The 25,668-nt window shown below is 39.8% G+C and overlaps 1 long non-coding RNA gene across 1 annotated transcript in view; it reads right to left on the reverse strand.

Annotated features, from left to right (window-relative positions):
• Positions 1 to 20,182: 20,182 nt before the first annotated feature.
• LOC106581636 (uncharacterized) overlaps positions 20,183 to 25,668 on the reverse strand; it is a 38,648-nt gene continuing 33,162 nt past the window's right edge. Inside the window, exon 3 of the long non-coding RNA XR_001323148.2 lies at positions 20,183 to 20,508. This is a non-coding gene — a long non-coding RNA (uncharacterized lncRNA). The remainder of the gene's footprint in view (positions 20,509 to 25,668) is intronic.

The raw sequence follows: 25,668 nt of genomic DNA on the forward strand, positions 1-25,668 counted from the left end.
GTGTAAAATAGTCGTATGTTTGAAATATTGAAATTATTGCATTTTTGAGGTATTTGTATTTCGCGCCACGCGATTCCACTGGCTGTTGAATAGAGTGGGACGCTAACGTCCCACCTAGCCCACAGAAGTTAAAGAAGGAAAACAAAAGAAACACACGACACTAAACAGTCCTGTCAGGTGCACGAACACAAAACAGGAAACAACTACCCACAAATCCCATGGAAAAAAACACCCCTCTTAAATAGGACCTTCAATTAGAAGCAACGAGGAGCAGCTGTTTCCAATTGAAGGTCCACCCAATAAACACCACATAGAAATAGACATACTAGAACTAACATAGAAATAGACTATCAAGAACATAGCCCAACAAACCCCGAAACACTCTAAACAAACACCCCCTGCCACGCCCTGACCAAACTACAATAACAAACAACCTCTTTTACTGGTCAGGATGTGACATTCTGGCTTCATACAAAAGCTAATATTTCAATAAAAAAATATTTTTTTGTGTTAATTTCTAATTTTTTTCCTAGAAGTTGTAATAATCGCACAAGTCCTGCCACATTATATAAGAATTAAATAAAATTAAGGTATGATTAAAGTGTAGTGACCATGACATTTAGCAAATACTGACTCTCACAAGGGACACCGCTTTCTGGGAGCCGTTGCAAGCTTGCAGGTCTCTGGAACATGGACTTGATGTAGTACGAATATAATTTATATATAAATGCATGGAATATTTATATTTTGGAGAATCTCTTATACAATGGTTAAAGTTATGTATAGTAACTCTAGGTGTAAAATAGTAAATAATGGCTACTTCTGAGAAAGTATTAAACAGTCAAGAGGAGTAAAACAAGGTTGTTCACTATCGTCATATCATTTATGGCCATGGAAATGTTAGCTAATAAAACCAGATACAACAGCATATCAAGGTGATAGAAATCCAGGGCTTAAGTACAAAGGCGTCATTGAACGCTGACGACTCATGTTTTCTTTAAAATCCGCAATATGTATCCCTGTCTCATAATGGATCTAGATAATTTCTTTAATCTCTGGATTACAACTGAACTATGATATGTGTATCATATTATATATTGGATTGCTAAAAAAAAAATACAACTTTTACATTACCATGTAGTAATGAATAAAATGGTATTACGGTGAAGTGGACATTTTCGGAATTCATATGCCGAAATAAATAAATTAATCTCAATCAAAACAAATATTATAGAAAGCTAGCAAAAACTGACAAGATCTTGCTAAAGGTAAATACTTGTCTATTTGTGGAAAAATCACCCTGATTAATTATTTTGTCATATCCCAGTTTCCCTATTTACTGATGCCCCTGCCTACACTGGAACATCAACAACTTTTTTAATTACAGTACCAGTCAAAAGTTTGGACACACCTACTCAGGGGTTTTTCTTTATTTTAACTATTTTCTACATTGTAGAATAATAGTGAAGACATCCGAACTATGAAATAACACATATGGAATCAGGTAGTAACTAAAAAAGTGTTAAACAAATCAAAATATATTTTAGATTTTAGATTCTTCAAAGTAGCCACACTTTGCCATGATGACAGCTTTGCACACTTTTGGCATTCTCTCAACCAGCTTCACTTGGAATGCTTTTCCAACAGTCTTGAAGGAGTTCCCACATATGCTGAGCATTTGTTGCTTGCTTTTCCTTCACTCTGCGGTCCAACTCATCCCAAACCATCTCAATTGGGGTGAGGTTGGGTGATTGTGTAGGCCAGGTCATCTGATGCCACACACCATCGCTCTCCTTCTTGGTCAAATAGGCCTCACACAGCCTGGAGGTGTGTTGGGTCATTGTCCTGTTGAAAAACAAATGATTCACCATCCTTCACACCTTCTGCCTGGCGATGGCATGGTTATCTGGGGAATAGGGAAGCAGGTCAGTGAGGCGCAACATTCCCAGCCAAACCCCGAGGGGGGGGGATAATCGGATGTTTGTTCCTGACGCTGTCCGCCCCTCGGTCAAGGAGTGGGCCCACTCCAGTTGGACCCTGGCTTTTGTGCGGCAATGCTTTTGGAGGCCAACCATGGTCCCGAGCGTCTACGCATTTGTTGCCATCTCTGCGTTTGTCACCGCCTGCACGATCTGTGTGCAAAAACAAGACTCCTCGGCAAGCTCTGGCTGGTCTCCTTCAACCACTGCCTGTCCCTCACCGTCCCCGGTCTCACATATCCCTGGACTTTGTCACGGGCCTACACCTGTCTGATGGCAACACTGCCATCCTGACAGTAGTGGACCGTTGTCCAAAGCCGCCCACTTCATTCCTCTCCCCAAGCTACCCTCTGCCAAAGAGACGGCCCAGCTCATGGTACAGCACGCCTTTAGTGTTGCAATGATTTCACTAGCTGTGGCCACTGACTTCTATAAGGTTGAATCATCAGCATACATGGACACACAGGCCTTGTTTAAGACAAGTAGAAAGTAATCAGTCAACATTGAAAACTGTAATGGGCCAAGACAGCTCCCTTGTGGAATATCACACTTGAAATGTTTTACGTTAAAGTTGATATTGATAATTTTTTTACGTTAAAGTTTTTCGTTAATTCCATTAAAGAATACCCTCTGTGTTCTATTAGATACTGTATATATCTTCCAATCCATGATATGGCAAAGGGTGTAAAGCCATAACAAAAGTTTTTCCAATAACAGATTATGGTGAATAATGTCAAAAGCTGAGCTGAAGTCTAAGAGTACAGCTCCCACAAAATTCTTATTATCAATTTCTTTCAGCCAATCATCAGTCATTTGTGTCAGCGCAGTACATGTGGAATGCCCTTCTCAATAGGCATACTGAAAGTCTGTTGTTGATTTGTTAATAAAGAAATAACATTTTATCTGGTCACTATTTTTTCCAAAAGTTTGCTAAGACTCGGCAGTAGGCTGATCAGCTGTTAGTACCTGTAAACGGCGTTTTACCATTTTTGGGTAGCGGAATGATTTTAACTTCCTGCCAGGTCTGAGGACAAACAAATTTCTCCAGGCTCAGATTAAACATATGAGCAACAGAAGCAGCTACATATTCTGCTACCATCCTCAGTAATTTTCCATCTAAGTTGTCAATACCAGGTGGTTTCTCATTATTGAGTGACAACAATAATTTCCCAACTTCTTTCACACTAACTTTGCAAAATGTTAATTTATATTGCTTTCCTTTCATAATTAGGTACTTTATGCATAAGTATAATGGCTCAGAATTTGTTTATGGAATTTCATTCCTGAATGTATCCACTTGCCAATGAAGAAGTCGTTAAAATAATTGGCCACATCAAAGGGTTTTGTGATAAATTAGTCATCTGATTCAATAAAAAACAGAGTTGAATTAGTTGTTCTGCCAATAATTTCATATAAAGTTTTCCAAAGCTTTTTTTCCATGTAATTTATCTTACTTTCATAATATAGTTTCTTATATATGTTTTTGTTTAGTGCCATAATTTCTCATTTTATAGTAAATTTGTCAATCAGATGTGCAACCAGATTTATTAGACACTCCTTTTGCATAATCTCTCTCAACTATACAGTTTTTGAGTTCCTCATCAATCATTTTAACAGTCAGTTTCTCATCATCAATCCACACACCTTAATTGTTTTTACAGTCAGTTTCTTAATGGGTGCATGCTTATCAAAAACTGAAAGAAGCAATTTCAAAAATGCATGAAGTGCAGCATCTGTATGCACAGCATTACATACCTCAGAACAACAATATTTTTCACATCTTCAGCATAGAATTCACTACAAAACATTTAGTATGATCTCATATACACAATTTTAGGCCCAGCCTTTGGAACTTTGGCTTTTCTAGATACAGCTACTATATTGTGGTTTCGTGACTTGACTTTAAAATGAATCTGAAGACTGTTATTTATCTAATCAACTAACTATGTTTAATTGTTACACAATTAAATTAATAATGTAACAATTAACCTCTATGGGCTAGGTGGGACGCTAGCGTGCCACCCGTGGTGCACTCCATCAACAGCAGGTGCATTTCAAGAGCGGCAAATTTGAATCCAAATGAATGTCAAAATTCAAATTTTTCAAACATACAACTATTTTACACCCTTTGAAAGATAAACATCTCCTTAATCTAACCACGTTTTACGATTTCAAAAAGGTTTTACGGCGAAAGCATCAATTTAGAGTATGTTAGGACAGTACATTTACAAGAGTTGTGTGTAATGTTTTGTCAATTCAAAGACAGGGTCACCAAAACCATAAAACCAGCTAAAATGATGCACTAACCTTTTACAATCTCCATCAGATGACACTCCTAGGACATTATGTTAGACAATGCATGCATTTTTAGTTCTATCAAGTTCATATTTATATCCAAAAACAGCGTTTTACTATGGCATTGATGTTGAGGAAATCGTTTCCCTCCAATAACCGGCAGTCAAGTCAGCACCACAAATTAAATAATTAAAATTAGAAAACATTGGTAAAATATTATATTGTCATTTAAAGAATTATAGATTTACATCTCTTGAACGCAATCAACTTGCCAGATTTAAAAATAACCTTACTGGGAAATCACACTTTGCAATAATCTGAGCACTGCGCCCAGAAAAGGAATGACGGAGTCCAACCAAATCATCCTGGCTCCTGGACTCTGTCCACGCATTTCAAGGCTGCGTTGAAACAATGACTGGTAAATGATCCAAGACCAGCTCAGTTAATCCCTACCATTATGACAATGAGTCGTTATAATGCTGCATCAAAGGTACATGATCTTAGGGGCATTGGCAAACACAATGTAAGTAAGTTCATTTATGTACCCCTAATTGCACCGAATACATCTGTTTATCCTACAGCTATTGTAAGCAGTAATCATGAGCCTATAAACCAGAATTACACTGTTAATACAGAGGCGGTGTGCAATAGTAGGAGGACCACTTTATGCAGCTCACCCTGCACTACCAGCTCCAATGTAAATAACATGAGTAAGTCTACCAATGATAAGCTTCCCAGTAAAGCATTCAAAACAATAAAGCAACCCAGAAAAGTGCTAAAAATAGCCCATATTTACATATGTAGCCTAAGAAACAAGGTCCATGAAGTCAATAACTTGCTTGTAACAGATGACATTCATATTCTGACAATCTGAAACTCACTTAGATAATACCTTTGATGATAAAGGGGTAGCAATACATGGTTATAACATCTACAGAAAATACAGAAATGCCAATGGAGGCAGTGTTGCAGTCTATATTCAGAACCACATTCCTGTAAAGCTTAGAGACGATCTAATGTTAAATACTGTTTAAGCAGTATCTAAATCCATAGGATGTAATGATCACAATATAATAGCCATATTTAGGAAAACCAAAGTTCCGAAGGCAGGGCCTAATATAGTGTATAAGAGGTCATACAAGAAGGTTTGTAGTGATTCATATGTTGATGACGTAAACAATATTTGCTGGTCTGTGGTGTGTAATGAGGAGCAACCAGACGCTGCACTTGACGCATTTATGAAACTACTTAATCCAGTTACTAATAAACACGCACCCATTAAGATAATTACTGTAAAAACTGTTCAATCCCCTCGGATTGATGAGGAATTGAAAAATGGTATGCTTGAGAGGGATGAGGCAAAAGGTATGGCAATTAAGTGTGGCAGCCCTACTAAATGGCAAACGTACTGCAAATTCAGAAATCATGTGACTAAACTAAAGGAAAAGAAAAATAAACTACACTATGAAACAAAGATAAATTATATAAAGAATGATAGTAAAAAGCTTTGGGGCACCTTAAATGAAACTTTTGGGAAAAAAGCCAACTTGTCTCATTCATTTATTGAATCAGATGGCTCATTCATCACTAAGCCCACTGATATTGCAAACTACTTTAACCTCTTGGGGCTAGGTGGGACGCTAGCGTGCCACCCGTGGTGCACTCCATCAACAGCAGGTGCATTTCAAGAGCGGCAAATTTGAATCCAAATAAATGTCAAAATTCAAATTTTTCAAAAATACAACTATGTTACACCATTTGAAAGATAAACATCTCCTTAATCTAACCACGTTTTACGATTTCAAAAAGGTTTTACGGCGAAAGCATAAATTTAGAGTATGTTAGGACAGTACATTTACAAGAGTTGTGTGTAATGTTTTGTCAAGTCAAAGACAGGGTCACCAAAACCATAAAACCAGCTAAAATGATACACTAACCTTTTACAATCTCCATCAGATGACACTCCTAGGACATTATGTTAGACAATGCATGCATTTTTAGTTCTATCAAGTTGATATTTATATCCAAAAACAGCGTTTTACTATGGCATTGATGTTGACGAAATCGTTTCCCTCCAATAACCGGCAGTCAAGTCAGCGTCACAAATTAAATAATTAAAATTAGAAAACATTGGTAAAATATTATATTGTCATTTAAAGAATTATAGATTTACATCTCTTGAACGCAATCAACTTGCCAGATTTAAAAATAACCTTACTGGGAAATCACACTTTGCAATAATCTGAGCACTGCGCCCAGAAAAATACGCTGCGATACAGACTAGACGTCATGTTGGGGAGATCTAAAATCGAAAATACTATGTAAATAATCCATTACCTTTGATTCTCTTCATCAGATGTCACTTCCAGGTATCACAGGTCCATAACGAATGTAGTTTTGTTCAAAAAAGCTCATAATTTATGTCCAAAAATCTCCGTCTCGTTAGCACATGATGTAAGCCAGCCGGACTTCTCGTCATGAACGAGGGGAAAAAATATATTTCCGTTCGTTCAAACATGTCAAACGTTGTATAGCATAAATCATTAGGGCCTTTTTAACCAGAACATGAATAATATTCAAGGTGGACGAATGCATACTCTTTTATAACGTATTGGAACGAGGGTACCCAACATGAACTCGCGCGCCAGGTGTCTAATGGGACATCATCGTTCCATGGCTCTTATTCGGTCAGATCTCCCTCCAGAAGACTCAAAACACTTTGTAAAGGCTGGTGACATCTAGTGGAAGCAATAGGAAGTGCCAAAATATTCCTAAGCCCCTGTGTTTTTCAATGGGATAGGTTTAAAGTCAATACAACACATTAGGTATCCACTTCCTGTCAGAAAATGTCTCAGGGTTTTGCCTGCCAAATGAGTTCTGTTATACTCACAGACACCATTCAAACAGTTTTAGAAACTTTAGAGTGTTTTCTATCCATATATAATAAGTATATGCATATTCTAGTTACTGGGTAGGATTAGTAACCAGATTAAATCGGGTACATTTTTTTTATCCAGACGTGCAAATGCTGCCCCCTAGACCCAACAGGTTAACCTGTTAGGGCTAGGGGGCAGTATTGACACGGCTGGATAAAAACATACCCGATTTAATCTGGTTACCACTCCTACCCAGTAACTAGAATATGCATATACTTATTACATATGGATAGAAAACACCCTAAAGTTTCTAAAACTGTTTGAATGGTGTCTGTGAGTATAACAGAACTCAAATGGCAGGTCAAAACCTGAGAGATTCCTTTACAGGAAGTGGCCTGTCTGACCATTTCTTGAACTTCTTTTCCATCTCTATCTTTTACTAAGGATCTCTGCTCTAACGTGACACTTCCTACGTCGTCCATAGGCGCTCAGAGCCCGGGAAAAAACAGAATGTCGTCATCCCAGCCCCAGGCTGAAACACATTATCGCCTTTCTCAAGTGGCCGATCAAGGGACTCTGGGCTTAGGCGCGTGACCCGACCGCCCCCGCTTTTGTGATTTTTTCCTCTGTTTGCCGAAAAGGAGATTCCCTGTCGGAATATTATCGCTTTTCTACGAGAAAAATGTCGTAAAAATTGATTTTAAACAGCGGTTGACATGCTTCGAAGTACGGTAATGGAATATTTAGAATTTTTTTGTCACGAATTGCGCCATGCGCGCGACCCTTCTTTACCATTTCGGATAGTGTCTGGAACGCACGAACAAAACGCCGCTATTCGGATATAACGATGGATTATTTTGGACCAAACCAACATTTGTTATTGAAGTAGCAGTCCTGGGAGTGCATTCTGACGAAGACAACAAAAGGTAATCAAACTTTTATAATAGTAAATATGATTATGGTCAGTGCTAAACTTGCCGGGTGTCTAAATAGCTAGCCCGTGATGCCTGGGCTATGTAATTAGAATATTGCAAAAATGTGCTTTCACCGAAAAGCTATTTTAAAATCGGACATATCGAGTGCATAGAGGAGGTCTGTATCTATAATTCTTAAAATAATTGTTATGCTTTTTGTGAACGTTTATTGTGAGTAATTTAGTAAAATGTTAGCGAATTCCCCGGAAGTTTGCGGGGGGTATGCTAGTTCTGAACGTCACATGCTAATGTAAAAAGCTGGTTTTTGATATAAATATGAACTAGATTGAACAAAACATGCATGTATTGTATAACATAATGTCCTAGGGTTGTCATCTGATGAAGATCATCAAAGGTGAGTGCTGCATTTAGCTGTCTTCTGGGTTTTGGTGACATTATATGCTAGCTTGAAAAATGGGTGTCTGATTATTTCTGGCTTGGTACTCTGCTGACATAATCTAATGTTTTGCTTTCGTTGTAAAGCCTTTTTGAAATCGGACAGTGTGGTTAGATTAGCGAGAGTCTTGTCTTTAAATGGCTGTAAAATAGTCATATGTTTGAGAAATTGAAGTAATAGGATTTTTAAGGTTTTGAAAATCGCGCCACAGGCTTCAAGTGGCTGTTACGTAGGTGGCACGAATTAAAAGCATGGGGTCGACTCGGGCTCGCGCCTAAGCCCATAGTACTCTGATCGGCCACTTGCCAAACGCGGTAAAGTGTTTCAGCCAGAGGCTGCCTCGATATCGTTCAGCTTTTTCCCGGGCTCTGAGAGCCTATGGGAGCCGTAGGAAGTGTCACATTATAGCAAAGATCCTCAGTCTTCAATAAAAAGAGCCAAGATGAAACACAACTTGTCAGACAGGCCACTTCCTGCATGGAATCATCTCAGGTTTTGGCCTGCCATATGAGTTCTGTTATACTCACAGACACCATTCAAACAGTTTTAGAAACTTTAGGGTGTTTCCTATCCAAAGCCAATAATTATATGCATATTCTAGTTACTGGGCAGGAGTAGTAACCAGATTAAATCGGGTACGTTTTTTTATCCGGTCGTGAAAATACTGTAACTTGGAAAGTATACCCACTACATGTGTGAAGTTCCCATCCTCTGTGTTGTGCATGTACTCTAAAAAATGATGAAAGTGTTTTCGTTAAGGGAGGGATGTGATTTTAGGAGCCATAAGAGATAATTGTTTTACATAAACTTTGCATAGTGACAAGTCACGCCCCTGAGTAAGGTCAGTGAGGTGTCAGGCTGACGGAACCGCCCTTCAATGAAACGTGTCTTGAACGCACGAACAAAACGCCGCTATTTGGATATAACTATGGATTATTTCGAACCAAAACAACATTTGTTGTTGAAGTAGAAGTCCTGGGAGTGCATTCTGATGAAGAACAGCAAAGGTAATCCAATTTTTCTTATAGTAAATCTGAGTTTGGTGAGTGCCAAACTTGGTTGGTGTCAAAATAGCTAGCCATGATGGCCGGGCTATCTACTCAGAATATTGCAAAATGTGCTTTCACCGAAAAGCTATTTTAAAATCGGACATAGCGATTGCATAAAGGAGTTCTGGATCTATAATTCTTAACAGAGTGAGAGTAGTCACCTGAATATAGATTGGTTTTCAGCAAATTGTCCACTCAAGTGGAAGCTGCTCATTGTAACCAGTGCCTGTAATCTGGTTCAGGTTATTAATCAACCTAACAAGGTGTTTACAAATAGCACAGGAACTATATCATCCATGTGTATTGAATACTGGAACAATATTTCTAACATAGAATGTGGGGAATGGTCAGAAGCATAGAACACTAATGTCATTGTTTGTTATTTTGTGATGTCATTAACCTCTTACATCTAGATGTTCCGCTAGCGGAACACCGCTCCAATATCCAATGATAGGGCGTGGCGCGAATTACACACTCTTCAAAAATCCAAAAACTTCGACGTTTCAAACATATGACTATTTTACACAATTTTAAAGACAAGACTCTCCTTTATCTAACCACATTGTCCGATTTCAAAAAGGCTTTACAACGAAAGCAAAACATTAGATTATGTCAGGAGAGTACCCAGCCAGAAATAATCACACACCCATTTTTCAAGCTAGCATATAATGTCACAAAAACCAAAACCACAGCTAAATGCAGCACTAACCTTTGATGATCTTCATCAGATGACACTCCTAGGACATTATGTTATACAATAAATGTATGTTTTGTTCAATGAAGTTCATATTTACATCAAAAACCAGCTTTTTACATTAGCATGTGACGTTCAGAACTAGCATACCCACCGAAACTTCCGGTGAATTTACTAAATTACTCACGATAAACGTTCACAAAAAACATAACAATTATTTTAACATCACATACACTATTAAGCATTTCACACATATTATCCAGTTACTGACTGCTATCACTTGGTGGCTATGTGAGGACAGATGCTGGGAGACGAGAAGCAAGTACAGAGATTGAATATTTAATAAATAACGGACATGAAACAAAACAAGGACAGTGTCTGGACAAGGGGAACATAACACCATTAATGCAGACACGGTGAAGAAATTGAGGAAGTGACGGATATAGGGGAAGCAATCAATAAGGTAATAGAGTCCAGGTGAGTCCCATGAAGTGCGTAATGATGGTGACAGGTGTGTGTAATGATGGGCCGCCTGGCGCACTCAAGCGCCAGAGAGGGCGAGCGGGAGCAGGCGTGACAAGCCAATAGCAACACCCCAAAATAAGAGGCTTTCGATGTTTAACCTCTATGGGCTAGGCGGGACGAATTCGTCCCACCTACGTAACAGCCACTTGAAGCCTGTGGCGCGATTTTCAAAACCTTAAAAATCCTATTACTTCAATTTCTCAAACATATGACTATTTTACAGCTATTTAAAGACAAGACTCTCGTTAATCTAACCACACTGTCCGATTTCAAAAAGGCTTTACAACGAAAGCAAAACATTAGATTATGTCAGCAGAGTACCAAGCCAGAAATAATCAGACACCCATTTTTAAAGCTAGCATATAATGTCACATAAACCCAGAAGACAGCTAAATGCAGTACTAACCTTTGATGATCTTCATCAGATGACAACCCTAGGACATTATGTTATACAATACATGCATGTTTTCTTCTATCAAGTTCATATTTATATCAAAAACCAGCTTTTCACATTAGCATGTGACGTTCAGAACTAGCATACCCCCCGCAAACTTCCGGAGGAATTCGCAAACATTTTACTAAATTACTCACGATAAACGTTCACAAAAAGCATAACAATTATTTTAAGAATTATAGATACAGACCTCCTCTATGCACTCGATATGTCCGATTTTAAAATAGCTTTTTGGTGAAAGCACATTTTGCAATATTCTAAGTACATAGCCCAGGCATCACGGGCTAGCTATTTAGACACCCGGCAAGTTTAGCACTCACCATAATCATATTTACTATTATAAAAGTTTGATTACCTTTTGTTGTCTTCGTCAGAATGCACTCCCAGGACTGCTACTTCAATAACAAATGTTGGTTTGGTCCAAAATAATCCATCGTTATATCCGAATAGCGGCGTTTTGTTCGTGCGTCCCAGACACTATCTGAAATGGTAAATCAGGGTCGTGCGCATGGCGCAATTCGTGACAAAAAAAATCTAAATATTCCATTACCGTACTTCCAGGCATGTCAACCGCTGTTTAAAATCCATTTTTATGCCATTTTTCTCATAAAAAAGCGATAATATTCCGACCGGGAATGTCCATTTAGCTAAACTGAGGAAAGTAAACAAAGCTTTCGGTCGACGCGGGCACGCGCCTGAGTCTCACAGTACTGTAACCAGCCACTACCCAAACGCGCTACTTTGTTTCAGCCAGAGCCTGCAAAGCCACGATTCAGCTTTTTGCCGCCTTCTGAGACCCTATGGCAGCCGTAGGAAGTGTCACGGGACAGCTAAGATCCTCACTCTTCAATAAACAGAGACAGGAAGAACGACACCTTGTCAGACAGGCCACTTCCTGCCTGAAACCTTGTCAGGTTTTTGCCTGCCAAATGAGTTCTGTTATACTCACAGACACCATTCAAACTGTTTTAGAAACTTTAGGGTGTTTTCTATCCATATGTAATAAGTATATGCATATTCTAGTTACTGGGTAGGAGTGGTAACCAGATTAAATCGGGTACGTTTTTTATCCAGCCGTGTCAATACTGCCCCCTATCCTAAACAGGTTAAGGTGAAGCAGCAACCACAACACTTCAACAAACTTTGGAATGAGATCCTCTGTACTACACAGCAACATATCTCCCATTTACAACGACACCTCCCCAGTGTTTTTCTTCTATGGATGTTTATTCCTTTATTGCTACTACCGTAGAGTTAAAGGAATTATCTGAGTCTCATTGATTGAAGTTAGAAAATTATTGATTTCATGAACCTGATACCCTTCCAAAAATAATCACACAGCCATTTTCAAAGCAAGCATATATGTCACAAAAACCAAAACCACAGCTAAATGCAGCACTAACCTTTGAAGATCTTCATCAGATGACACTCCTAGGACATTATGTTATACAATACATGCATGTTTTGTTCAATCAAGTTCATATTTATATCAAAAAACAGCTTTTTACATTAGCATGTGATGTTCAGAACTAGCATACCCACCGCAAACTTCCTGTGAATTTACTAAATTACTCACGATAAACGTTGACAAAAAATATAACAATTATTTTAAGAATTATAGATACAGAACTCCTTTATGCAATCGCGGTGTCAGATTATAAAACAGGTTTTCAGTGAAAGCACATTTTGCAATATTCTGAGTACATAGCCCGGCCATCATGGCTAGCTAATTTGACACCCACCAAGTTTGGCCCTCACCAAACTCAGATTTACTATAAGAAAAATTGGATTACCTTTGCTGTTCTTCATCAGAACGCACTCCCAGGACTTCTACTTCAACAACAAATGTTGTTTTGGTTCGAAATAATTCATAGTTATATCCAAATAGCTCCGTTTTGTTCGTGCGTTCAAGTCACTATCTGAAGGGTGACGCGCCGGCGCATTTTGTGACAAAACAATTCTAAATATTCCATTACCGTACTTCGAAGCATGTTAAACGCTGTTTAAAATCAATTTTTATGCTATTTTTCTTGTAAAGTAGGGATAATATTCCAACCTGGCAACGTTGTATTCGTTCAAACACTGAAAGAAAAACATGGAGTCGTCTCGTGCACGTGCGCTCCAGTGTCATTGTTCTCAGCAGGACCACTCACAAAAACTCCTGCTGTTTTTTGCCCAGAGACTGAAGAGCTCTCATTCCACTTTCTAGCGCCTTCTGAGAGCCAATGGAAGCCTTAGAAAATGTCACGTTACAGCAGAGATGCTGTATTTGTGATAGAGATGCCCTAGAAGGAGAACAAATTGTCAGACAGGGCACTTCCTGTATAGAATCTTCTCAGGTTTTGGCCTGCCATATGAGTTCTGTTATACTCACAGACACCATTCAAACAGTTTTAGAAACTTTAGAGTGTTTTCTATCTAAATCTACTAATTATATGCATATTCTAATTTCTGGGCAGGAGTAGGAACCAGATTAAATCGGGTACGTTTTTTATCCGGCCGTGAAAATACTGCCCCCTATCCCAAACAGGTTAACCCGGAAGCCAGCCGCACCAATGTGTCAGAGGAAACACCGTACAACTGGTGACTGAAGTCAGCGTGCATGCGCCCGGAACGCCACAAGGTGTCACTAGAGCGCGATGGGACAAGTACATCCCGGCCGGCCAAGCCCTCCCCTAACCCGGATGACGCTGGGACAAATTGTACACCGCCTCATGGGTCTCCCGGTCACGGTGGGCTGCGACACAGCCTGTGATCGAACCCAGGTCTGTAGTGATGCCTCTAGCACTGCAATGCAATGCCTTAGACCGCTGCGCCATTCGGGAGAAAACTATCGAACAGACCCTCTGGTGACTATTCCGGTCATGGAGTTCTCAACGGAGAAAAGAGGAAAGGAAAAAGGAAATTTAACATGCACTGGCCAATCTAAACCTGATATATTAATTCTCCATGTGTCTCCCTCCTACCAGGTGCGACGCGGACCAAGGATGCCAGGGAGCTGCTGTATGTCCGTCATAAGGTGGTGGTAATGACCAAAGCCTTCAGTCTACATGCCATAGACTTGGTCTAGATAGACTACAAGGACGGAGGTCTACAACAGCTGGCCACAGAGGGAGCTCTCATGGGCTTCACAGGTTAATTATTGAAATAATAATTTATTACATAGTGTATATTATGATCCATTACAATCTTGCACACAGTAATTTTGTTTTGCTAAAATTGTTCTGGTCTGTTTGAGTGTTATACTGTATTTAATGAGAAATAACAGTTGATGGAATAGAGGAATATTCAGTTGTAGTGGATTAGTATGATAATTTCACACTGAAAGGGAGGCAAGGGAAAATTTCTTGGCATTTGTTTTTATTTGCTAAGTCAGTTGTCCATGAGTGGACTCCCCATGTCGCTCTGAGACACACACAGACTCCCCAGGTTGCTGCTCAGTAATGTGCCAGGTGGGGCTGATTGTAATTACTTTTCTCAAACATACACACACGCTGCCGTATCAGGGCCTACTAGTCCATTCTATCCCAGGCCCAGGGAAGTTGTTCTTGAAATTGTCCATTTTGTGCCTGTGTATTTTTTTTTGAGTCCTACTGTCTTTACTGTAAAATGGCTGCCCTTTCTGTGCTTTGACAAAACTGTTTCGGTGGCAAAGCATTATTTTACCACCTTTCATCGTGAAATTCTCCTTTAACTGTAAAAATCAGCAGCAGAAGAAAAGAGAGAAAACCTTTATCCAAATCTCAGTGGAAATTCTATGCTTTTTTCAAATAGTATTTCACTCATGTCCCAGGGACCCTGCCCATGATTCGCCTGAGAGCACTTTGCTAAATAGCAATCCTCCAATGGGAGGCCAGCACCACATGGCAGTCTGGGATTTGTTGAAGGGCAGGAGTGATGCGTTTTGGGAGAGCCAATGGGGCGTGAGTGAGGGAACCTGAGTCACCCTGTCTGTGGGTTTGCTCTATCACTCTCCCGTCATTAGACACACACACACACACACACACACACACACACACACACACACACACACACACACACACACACACACACACAGACTAAACACAAACACTCCTGTCCCTCGTCTTTAACTATGGAAGTGCCAGAATGTGTGTTAAAGAGGGGAAACACTCACGCACATACACACATTATTAACCCCGCCAACACCAGAACAGGTGGCAGAAGAGGGAAGGCTGCATATTCTATTGTTGTGAGAGAGCTGACCCCCCTGCGGGTCTATCCCTGGATGGGAAGAAACACACACACACACAATTCAGACATGGGAGCAAGGACTCCTCCTTAGGCTGTTTATCCAACATGGACAGCCCTAAGTGCCGAAAACGCCCCCATTCACATCGACGGGGCTGTAGTGGAGCGGGTTGAGAGCTTCATGTTCTTATCATGGTCCAAACACACCAACACAGTCGTGAAGAGTGCATGACAACGCCTCTTCCCCCTCAGGAGGCTAAAAAGATTTGTCATGGTCCCTCGAATCTTCAAAAAGTTCTACAGCTGCACCAATGAGAGCAACTTGACTGCTTCACCGCTTGGTATAGTAAGTGCTCTGCATCCAACCGCAAGGCGCTACAGAGGGTAGTACATCACTGGGGCCGAACTCCCCAACCAACTCCCTCCTGAACATCCAGGATCTCTATACCAGGCGGTGTCAGAGGAAGGCCCAACATTTTTTCACTCCAGCCACCCAAGTCATAGACTGTTCTCTCTGCTACAGCACGACAAAGTGTACTGGAGCACCAAGTCTATGAACAAAAGGCTCCTGAACAGCTTCTACCCCCAACCCATAAGACTACTGAACAGTTCATCTACCCGTACTATTTACATTGACCCCCTTCACTATACATTAATTAATCTACATTTTTTGGCACTGACTCTCTTGTACTGGCTCTATCCATGCACTCACACATACTACACTGACATATACACACACACACACACACACACACACAGCATGAGCTCACATGCAGAAAACACACATACACATGCATATTGACGCCACACAAACACACACTCACACAGACACACTTTCACACAGGCTGCTGCTACTCTGTTTATTATCTATCCTGATTGCCTTTCACTTTACCCCTACCTAAATGTACATACAGTATTACCTCAATTCCCTTAACTACCTGGTACCCCTGCACATTGACTCGGTACTGGTACTCCTTGTATATAGCCATGTTATTGTTTTATAGTGTTACTATCTCCTTTTTTATTTAGCTAATATTTTTCTTCTCTCCTCTTCTCTCCTCTTCTCTCCTGTGCTACCTTGAAGGATTTGTGGTTGGAGACAGAGCTAAGACCTATTGTGATGAGATCCTGCTGGCTACTGCCAGAGCCTGTTGCTCTCCTAAGACATTTCATAACCTTCATTTATCACTAAGTTTGATCCGTAAATGTACATTAGACTATGCCAGCTCAGAGTGCCGTGCGTTCATTCCGAGACGTAACTCTGAGGACTCATAGGGAAAATGGGAAAATGAGAATTGTGTCAGAATGTGTTTAAATCCTTGTTAGTTGTAAAATACAGACAGACAGGGGCGAAAAGGTGGTGTTTCTCGATCTTCTAGCATTGTCTTGTTTGAAAGGTTTGGGATTATTTGGACTCTGAGAGAATTGGTTGGTTAGGAGAGAATAATGCTATTTTTAGGGTTTGGGAAAACAGAGATAAGGAATTGATCTGATTTGAATCATTATCTTTTTAATGCAGTGAGAATGCTTTTACATTACAATTTGGCAGCTGAATTATTACAATATGACTACATAATAGCATGGCTTTTATTATGTGTGTTTTTAAATTGCTGTGGAGTGAATTGTGTGTGTGTGTGCATGCCCTCTTCCTGCCTGCCTTCTTCGAGCTCTCGCAGGCCTGTTTAGCAGCAGTCGGGTTCTGTTCCAGCCGTGTTTAGGCTCAGCTTTAAGTGTAACTAAGCGTGGAGCAAAGTTTCTCCTACACAGCCGAGGTACAACCAAGATATGGCGGTGCTCAGGGACAAAATGGAGGGGACACCACATGATACCTGTGATGCATCACTTCCTCTCGCCCTGCAATGTCCCTCGATTTACTCATCAGCCTGAGAGACCCTGACGGAACACGCACACACAGACTGGCCAAACACACAAACCGACTGCACACACATATACCGGTCGAACACACATATCTACTGAACACAGGGCCCAACGACTACACACACCAACTAATAAAAACACACACAACGGTCGAACACACACACACACAGACCGGCTGAACGTGGGGCTAACGGCCACACATACACACCGACTGGGCACTGACCCCTCAGTCGCCAGAGAAAGAGCGGCTCATGGATGGCTACCTTCCAATACAACAATATAAAAGTCTCAACAAAAATATTTGTGACATTTTATTTTACAGTTCACTGTATATCTGGTGTTTACTGATTTTAAAAAAAACATGGTCAAATGATTATGATTCATTTATTAAGAAGTATTTTCAAAAGCACCAACATGTACCATGTTGTATGAAGTACTGTAGTTAGCAAGTGTGTTGCATTTCAACCAACTGATAGAGCATGAAATAGACTGTAACCCAGAAGTGTAAGTTATTTTCATTTTGCAATATTGTAGGCACTTCTTTATGCATGTACAATATGTATAATTTAGGCTATATTACTATTTTCTCCATGCAAATAAGTAGATAATTCTTAAGTGATTCGCTTGGAGATATTGTTGAAATGTCTGTATGTATGTACGGTATACCCTAACGTACATGTACAGTGCCTTCAGAAAGTATTCCCACCCCTTGACTTTTTCCTAATTTTGTTATGTTACAGCCTGAATTTAAAACAGATTAAATTGAGATTTTGTGTCATTGGCCTACAAACAATGAAAATACTGAAATGTCTTGAATCAGTAAGTATTCAACCCCTTTGTTAAGGAAAAGAAGAAATGTCTTCAGTCAATAAGTGTTCATCATCTTTGATATGGCAAGCCTAAATAAGTTCAGGAAGAAAAATGTGCTTAAATTGCATGGACTCACTCTTTGTGCAATAATAGTGTTTACCATGATTTTTAAATGACTACCTCATCTCTGTACCCCACACATATAATTATCTGTAAGGTCCCTCAGTCCAGCAGTGAATTTCAAACACAGATTCAACAACAAAGACCGAGTAGTTTTTCCAATGCCTCACAAAGGAGGGCACCTATTGGTAAATGGATTTTTAAAAAAGCAGACATTGAATATCCCTTTGAGCATGGTGAAGTTATTAATTACACTTTGGATAGTGTATCAATACACCTAGTCAATACAAAGATACAGTTGCTGGAGAGGAAGGAAACCGGGATTTCACCATGAGGCCAATGATGACTTTAAAACAGTTAAATGGCTGTGATAGGAGAAAACTGAGTGTGGATCAACAACATTGTAGTTACTCTACAATACTAACCTAATTGAGTGAAAAGTAGGAAGCCTGTACAGAATAAAGTATATTATAAAACATGCATCCTGTTTGCAATAAGGCACTAAAGTAAAACTGTAAAAAATGTGGCAAAGAAAATAACTTTCTGTCCTTAACACAATGAGTTATGTTTGTGGCAAATCCAACACAACACATCACTCTTCATAGTTTCAAGCATGGTAGTGGCTGTATCATGTTATGTCATCGGCAAGGACTAGGGAGTGTTTTAGGATGAAAAGAAACAAGCTAATAAATAGAGCTAAGCACCGGCAACATCCTACAGCAAAACCTGGTTCTGTCTGCTTTCCGAAAGACGCTGGGAGACCAATTCAAATTTCAGAAGGACAAAAACCTACAAACACAAGGCCAAAATGACACTGGAGTTGCTTAACAAGACAAAATGTAATGTTCCTGAGTTGCCTAGTTACAATTTGAATTTAAATTGGCTTGAAAATCTATGGCAAGACTTGAAAATGGCTGTCAAGCAATGATCAACATCCAACTTGAGAGAACATGAACAATTTGAAAGAACACAACAGAATGTTGAATAAGTCAAGGGGTATGAATACTTCTGAAGGCGCTGAAGTGCATTCGGAAAGCATTCAGATCTCTTCCCTTTTTACACATTTTATTACGTTACAGCCTTATTCTAAAATTATTTACATTTCTTTTAAATCCTCATCAGTCTACATTTACATTTGACATTTTAGTCATTTAGCTGACGCTCTTATCCAGAGCGACTTACAGTAGTGAGTGCATACATTTCATGCATTTTTTTTTTTGTACTCACACAATACCCCCTAATGACAAAGTGAAAACAGGTTTTTAGAAATGTTTTCAAATGTATTACAACTAAAAATGTTAAATACCTTATTTACATAAGTATTAGGACCCTTTGCTATGAGACTCGAAATTGAGCTCAGGTGCATCCTGTTTCCATTGATCACCCTTGAGATGTTTCTACAACTTGATTGGAATCCACCTGTGGTAAAGTCAATTGATTGTACATGATTTGGAAAGGCACACACCTGTCTAGATACGGTCCCACAGTTGACAGTGCATGTCAGAGCAAAAACCAAGCCAAGAGGTCGAAGGAATTGTCCGTAAAGCTTAGAGACAGGATTGAGTCGAGCCACAGATCTGGGGAAGGGTACCAAAACATTTCTGCAGCATTGAAGGCCCCCAAGAACACAGTGGCCTCCATGATTATTAAATGGAAGAAGTTTGGAACCACCAAGACTCTTCTAAAAGCTGGCTTCTCTGAATGTCCTTGAGTTGGCCAGCCAGAGCCCGGACTTGAACCCGATCGAACATCTCTGGAGAGACCTGAAAATAGCTGTGCAGCGACGCTCCCCATCCAACCTGACAGAGCTTGAAAGGATCTGCAGAGAAGAATGAGAGAAGCTCTGCAAATACAGGTGTGCCAAGCTTGTAGCGTCATACCCAAGAAGACTCAAGGCTATATCGCTACCAAAGCTGCTTCAACAATGTAGTGAGTAAAGGGTCTGAATACTTATGTAAATGTGATATTTTTGCAAACATTTCTAAACGTCTGTTTTCACTTAGTAATTTATGGGGTACTATGTGTAGATTGATGAGGGGGGAAAACGATTTAATCAATTTTAGAATAAGGCTGTAATGTAACAAAATGTGGAAAAAGTCAAAGGATATGAATACTTTCCGAATGCACTGAATGTATTCTCATTTTCCCTTTACAGCTAAGCAGGTGATCCATCCCAAACAGGTCCAGGCCGTGCAGGAGGAGTTCTCCCCCAGTCAGGAGAGGGTCTAGTTGGCTACAGAACTCATTTCTTCATTTGACGAGCACCAGAAGCAAGGAAAGATAATTTTTTTGTGTTTATTAACATGTCATTCCATAAAACAATATAAAAAAATTCACAGGATGACATCTGTGCATAAGTGCATTAAAATACACATTACAAGATGCTTCACACTATGCCATTACAGTATGTGCAAACAAATAAAAAGAACCAAACATATATCATATAACTTTTTGTTAGACAGTGATATACCAGGGGTCAGCTATATCTGCTCTATGACATTTCTACTTACTGTGTCTTTCTTTGTACACATACACACCACACGCATGCGCAAACACACACACACACTTAATTGTTAATGTCCTTTTCTTTATACACCCCAGTGTGGCACTGCCGAGTCAGTACAGTATATGGGGGGTTGGGGTTTGGAATGGGGTGGAGTGGAGTGGAGTGGAGGGGTAAATTAAGTGTAGAATATTATTGTTGCTAATTTAGTGCATGGTTGGTTCCTATGTGTAGGACTCTGTGGGCTGTCTGTCTGTTGAGGGAGAGGCTAGCTAGAATGGGTAATACACAATCTGCCCCATACCTCTCTCTGCCAGGCTGCCCCTGCCCTGCCCTGCCTACACTAAGCATCGCCCAAGGGACCCATCCTACCCAGCCCTGCCGTGTGTGTGTGAGTGAGTGCCTTCTAAGGGGTTTGAGCAGAGAGCTTTTCTCTTTTTGTACCCCAGCGGTGTTTGTTTCTTCCTGTTCACCCCCAGTCATTATTGACACTGAATGCCAAGCAAATGTCTTCTTCTTTATATTGTCTAGTTTTAGAAAAATGTTTACCCTCATTTGTCAAACTCAGCTCAGGATATTTTAGGTTGCTTGTGAAATAACTGGCTGATGAGCTGATCAGAAATGTCACTACTGTTACATAAAGATGTTGAAATATCATAGTACCTTGAAGGATCAGAATAGTGTTTTACAGCAAAACAGACAATATCTAACTATGAGTTATGACATTATATGCCGTTACAATGAAGGCATTTTTGAGGACACTTTACTGCATGTTCAAAGCAAGAGGAAAACAACAGTCAGGAATATGAAATGCACATCACAGAATAATATGGTCTGCCACAGTCAAAACTCTTTATTGATTTATATTTGGTCTCTGTGACAAGTTATTTTCTACAGCTAATGGGGTAATTCTAGTGGCTTTTTTTCTCATATGCCTGACATTAGGGCTTGGTCCAAATATTACACAAATGCTTTCAGTACATTTAAAAAAAAATGTAATCCATTTTTGTCATGCCTCTCATCCTTGTGAATATCATGTGGAAAATTAATAGTTTGCTGTTTGTCTTCAAGTGTGCAAGTGTTCAAAACTCTAGAAATTTCTATAATGCTGAATTTCTCTCTACTTTACTGGTCATTGTACAAGTACAACTTTTTGCTATGTGTTAGACCTACATTTCCTAGAAAATAAACAAAAATAAAATATATAAAGTGCCTTCGGAAAGTATTCAGACCTCTTGACTTTTTCCCCATTTTGTTATGTTACCACCTTACTCTAAAATTGATTAAATAAAAAATATCCTCAGCAATCTACACACAATACCCCATAATGAGAAGGCAAAAACAGATTTTTAGACATATTTCAAAATGTATTCAAATAAATAAACAAAAATACCTTATTTACATAAGTATTCAGACCCTTTGCTATGAGACTCGGAATTGAGCTTAGGTGCATCCTGTTTCCATTGATCATCCTTGAGATGTTTCTACAACTTGATGTGGAGTCCACCTGTGGTAAATTAAATATATAGACAGTTGTGTGCCTTTCCAAATCATGTCCAATCTAAGGTCCCACAGTTGACAGTGCATGTCAGAGCAAAAACAAAGCCATAAGGTCGAAGGAATTGTCCTTAGAGCCCTGAGACAGGATTGTGCCGAGGCACAGATCTGGGAAAGGGTACCAAAAAATATCTGCAGTATTGAAGGTCCCCAAGAACACAGTGGCCTCAATCATTCTTAAATGGAAGAAGTTTGGAAGCACCGACTATTCCTGGAGCTGGCGGCCCAGCCCGATGGTCACTCTGACAGAGCTCCAGAGTTCCTCTGTAGTGCAGAGAGAACCTTCCACAAGCACAACCATCTCCGCAGCACTCCACAAATCAGACCTTTATGGTAGAGTGGCCAGACGGAAGCCACCCCTCAGTAAAATGCACATGACAGCACGCTTGGAGATTGCCAAAAGGCACCTAAAGACTCTCAGACCATGAGAAACAAGATTCTCTGGTCTAATGAAACCAAGATTCAACTCTTTGGCCTGAATGCCAAGGGTCACGTATGGAGGAAACCTGACACCATCCCTACGGTGAAGCATTTTGGTGGGAGCATCATGTTTTTTTAGCGGCAGGGACTGGGAGACTAGTCAGGATCGTGGCAAAGATGAACAGAGCAAAGTACAGAGAGATCCTTGATGAAAACCTGCTCCAGAGCACTCAGGACCTCAGACTGAGACGAAGGTTCGTCTTCCAACAGGACAACGACCCTAAGCACACAGCCAAGCCAACACAGGAGTGGTTTTGGGACAAGCCTCTGAATGTCCTTGAAGTGGCCCAGCCAGAGCTCGGACTTGAACCTGATCGGACATCTCTGAAGAGAGCTGAAAATAGGTGTGTAGCAACGCTCCCCATCCAACCTGACAGAGTTTGAGAGGTTCTGCAGAGAAGGATGGAAGAAACTCCCCAAATACAGGTGTGCCAAGCTTGTAGTATCATACCCAAGAAGACTCAAGGCTGTAATTGCTGAGCAAAAATGTAAAAAATCTGTTTTTGCTTTGTCATTATGGGGTATTATGTGTAGATTTATCTGGGGAAAAAACGATTTAATACCTTTTAGAATAAGGCTGTAACCTTGCAAAATGTAGAAGAAGTAAAGTGGTCTGAAAAGTTTCATAAGATACTGTATATGTTAAGCCATAACATACACATATATATATATACAGTTGATGTCAGAAGTTTACATACACCTTAGCCAAGTACATTTAAACTCAGTTTTTCACAATTCCTGACACTTAATCCTAGTAAAAAGTCCCTGTTTTAGGTCAGTGAGGACACCCTCTTTATTTTAAGAATGTGAAATGTCAGAATAATAGTAGAGAGAATGATTTATTTCAGCTTTTATTTCTTTCATCACATTCCCAGGGGGTCAGAAGTTTACATACACTCAATTCATATTTGGTAGCATTGCCTTAAAATTGTTTAACCTGGGTCAAACGTTTTGCAAAGCCTTCCATAAGCTTCTCACCAAAATGTGGGTGAATTTTGGCCCATTTCTCCTGACAGAGCTGGTGTAACTGAGTCAGGTTTGTAGGCCTCCTTGCTCGCACACACTTTTTCAGTTCAGCCCACACATTTTCTATAGTATGAGGTCAGGGCTTTGTGATGGACATTCCAAAACCTTGACTTTGTTGTCCATAAGCCATTTTCCACAACATTGGAAGTATACTTGGGGTCATTGTCCATTTGGAAAACACATTTGTGACCCAGCTTTAACTTCCTTACTGATGTCTTGAGATGTTGCTTCAATATATCCACATAATTTTCCTATCTCATGATACCATCTATTTTGTGAAGTGCACCAGTCCCTCCTGCAGCAAAGCACCCCCACAACATGATGCTGCCAACCCCGTGCTTCACTGTTGGGATGGTGTTCTTTGGCTTGCAAGCCTCCCCCTTTTTACACCAAACATAACGATGGTCATTTTGGCAGAGCAGTTATAGTTTTGCTTCATCAGACGAGAGGACATTTCTCCAAAAAGTATGATCTTTGTCCCCATGTTCAGTTGCAAACCGAAGTCTAGCTTTTTTATGGCGGTTTTGGAGTAGTGGCTTCTTCCTTGCTTAGTGGCCTTTCAGGTTATGTCGATACAGGACTCGTTTTACTGTGGATATAGATACTTTTGTACCTGTTTCCTCCAGCATCTTTACAAGGTCTTTTGCTGTTGTTTTGGGATTGATTTGCACTTTTCGCACCAAGTACCTTCATCTCTAGGAGACAGAACGTGTTTCCTTCCTAATCAGTTTGATGGCTGCGTGGTCCCTTGGTGATTATACTTGCATACTATTGTTTGTACAGATGAACGTGATACATTCAGGCATTTTGAAATTACTCCCAAGGATGAACCAGACTTGTGGAGGTCTTGGCTGATTTATTTTGATTTTCCCATGATGTCAAGCAAAGAGGCACTGAGTTTGAAGGTAGGCCTTGAAATACATCCACAGGTACACCTCCAATTTACTCAAATTATGTCAATTAGCCTATCAGAAGCTTCTAAAGCCATGACATCATTTTCTGGAATTTCCAAGTTGTTTAATGGCACAGTCAAATTTGCGTATGTAAACTTCTAACCCACTGGAATTGTGATACAGTGAATTATAAGTGAAATAATCTGTCTGTAAACAATTGTTGGAAAAATGACTTGTGTCATGCACAAAGTAGATGTCCTATCCGACTTGCCAAAACTATAGTTTGTTAACAAGAAATTTGTGAAGTGGTTGAAAAACAAGTTTTAATGACTCCACCCAAAGTTTATATAAGCTTCCGACTTCAACTGTATATACCAGTCAAAAGTTTGGACATACCTACTCATTCAAGGGTTTTTCTTTATGTTGACTATTTTCTACATTGTAGAATGATAGTGCAGACATCAAAACTACGAAATAACCCATATGGAATCATTTAGTAATGAAAAAGTATTAAACAAATCAAAATATATTTATATTTAAGATTCTGCAAATAGCCACCCTTTGCCTTGATGACAGCTTTGTACACGCTTGGCATTCTCTCAACCAATTTCATGAGGTAGTCACCTGGAATGCATTTTAAATAACAGGTGTACCTTGTTAAAAATTAATTTGTGGAATTTCTCCTTCTTAATGTGTTTGAGCCAATCAGTTGTGTTGTGACAAGGTAGGGGTGGTATACAGAAGATAACCCTATTTGGTAAAAGACCAAGTCCATATTATGTCATGAACAGCTCAAATAAGCAAGGAGAAATGACAGTCCATCATTACTTGAAGACATGATGGTCAGTCAAAAACCATCAAGCGCTATGATGAAACTAGCTCTCATGAGGACTGCCACAGGAAAGGAAGACCCAGAGGTACCTCTGCTGCAGAGGATAAATTCATTAGA

The sequence above is a fragment of the Salmo salar genome, chromosome ssa21 (genome assembly GCF_905237065.1).
Source record: "Salmo salar chromosome ssa21, Ssal_v3.1, whole genome shotgun sequence".
In the NCBI taxonomy this organism is placed as follows: domain Eukaryota; kingdom Metazoa; phylum Chordata; class Actinopteri; order Salmoniformes; family Salmonidae; genus Salmo; species Salmo salar.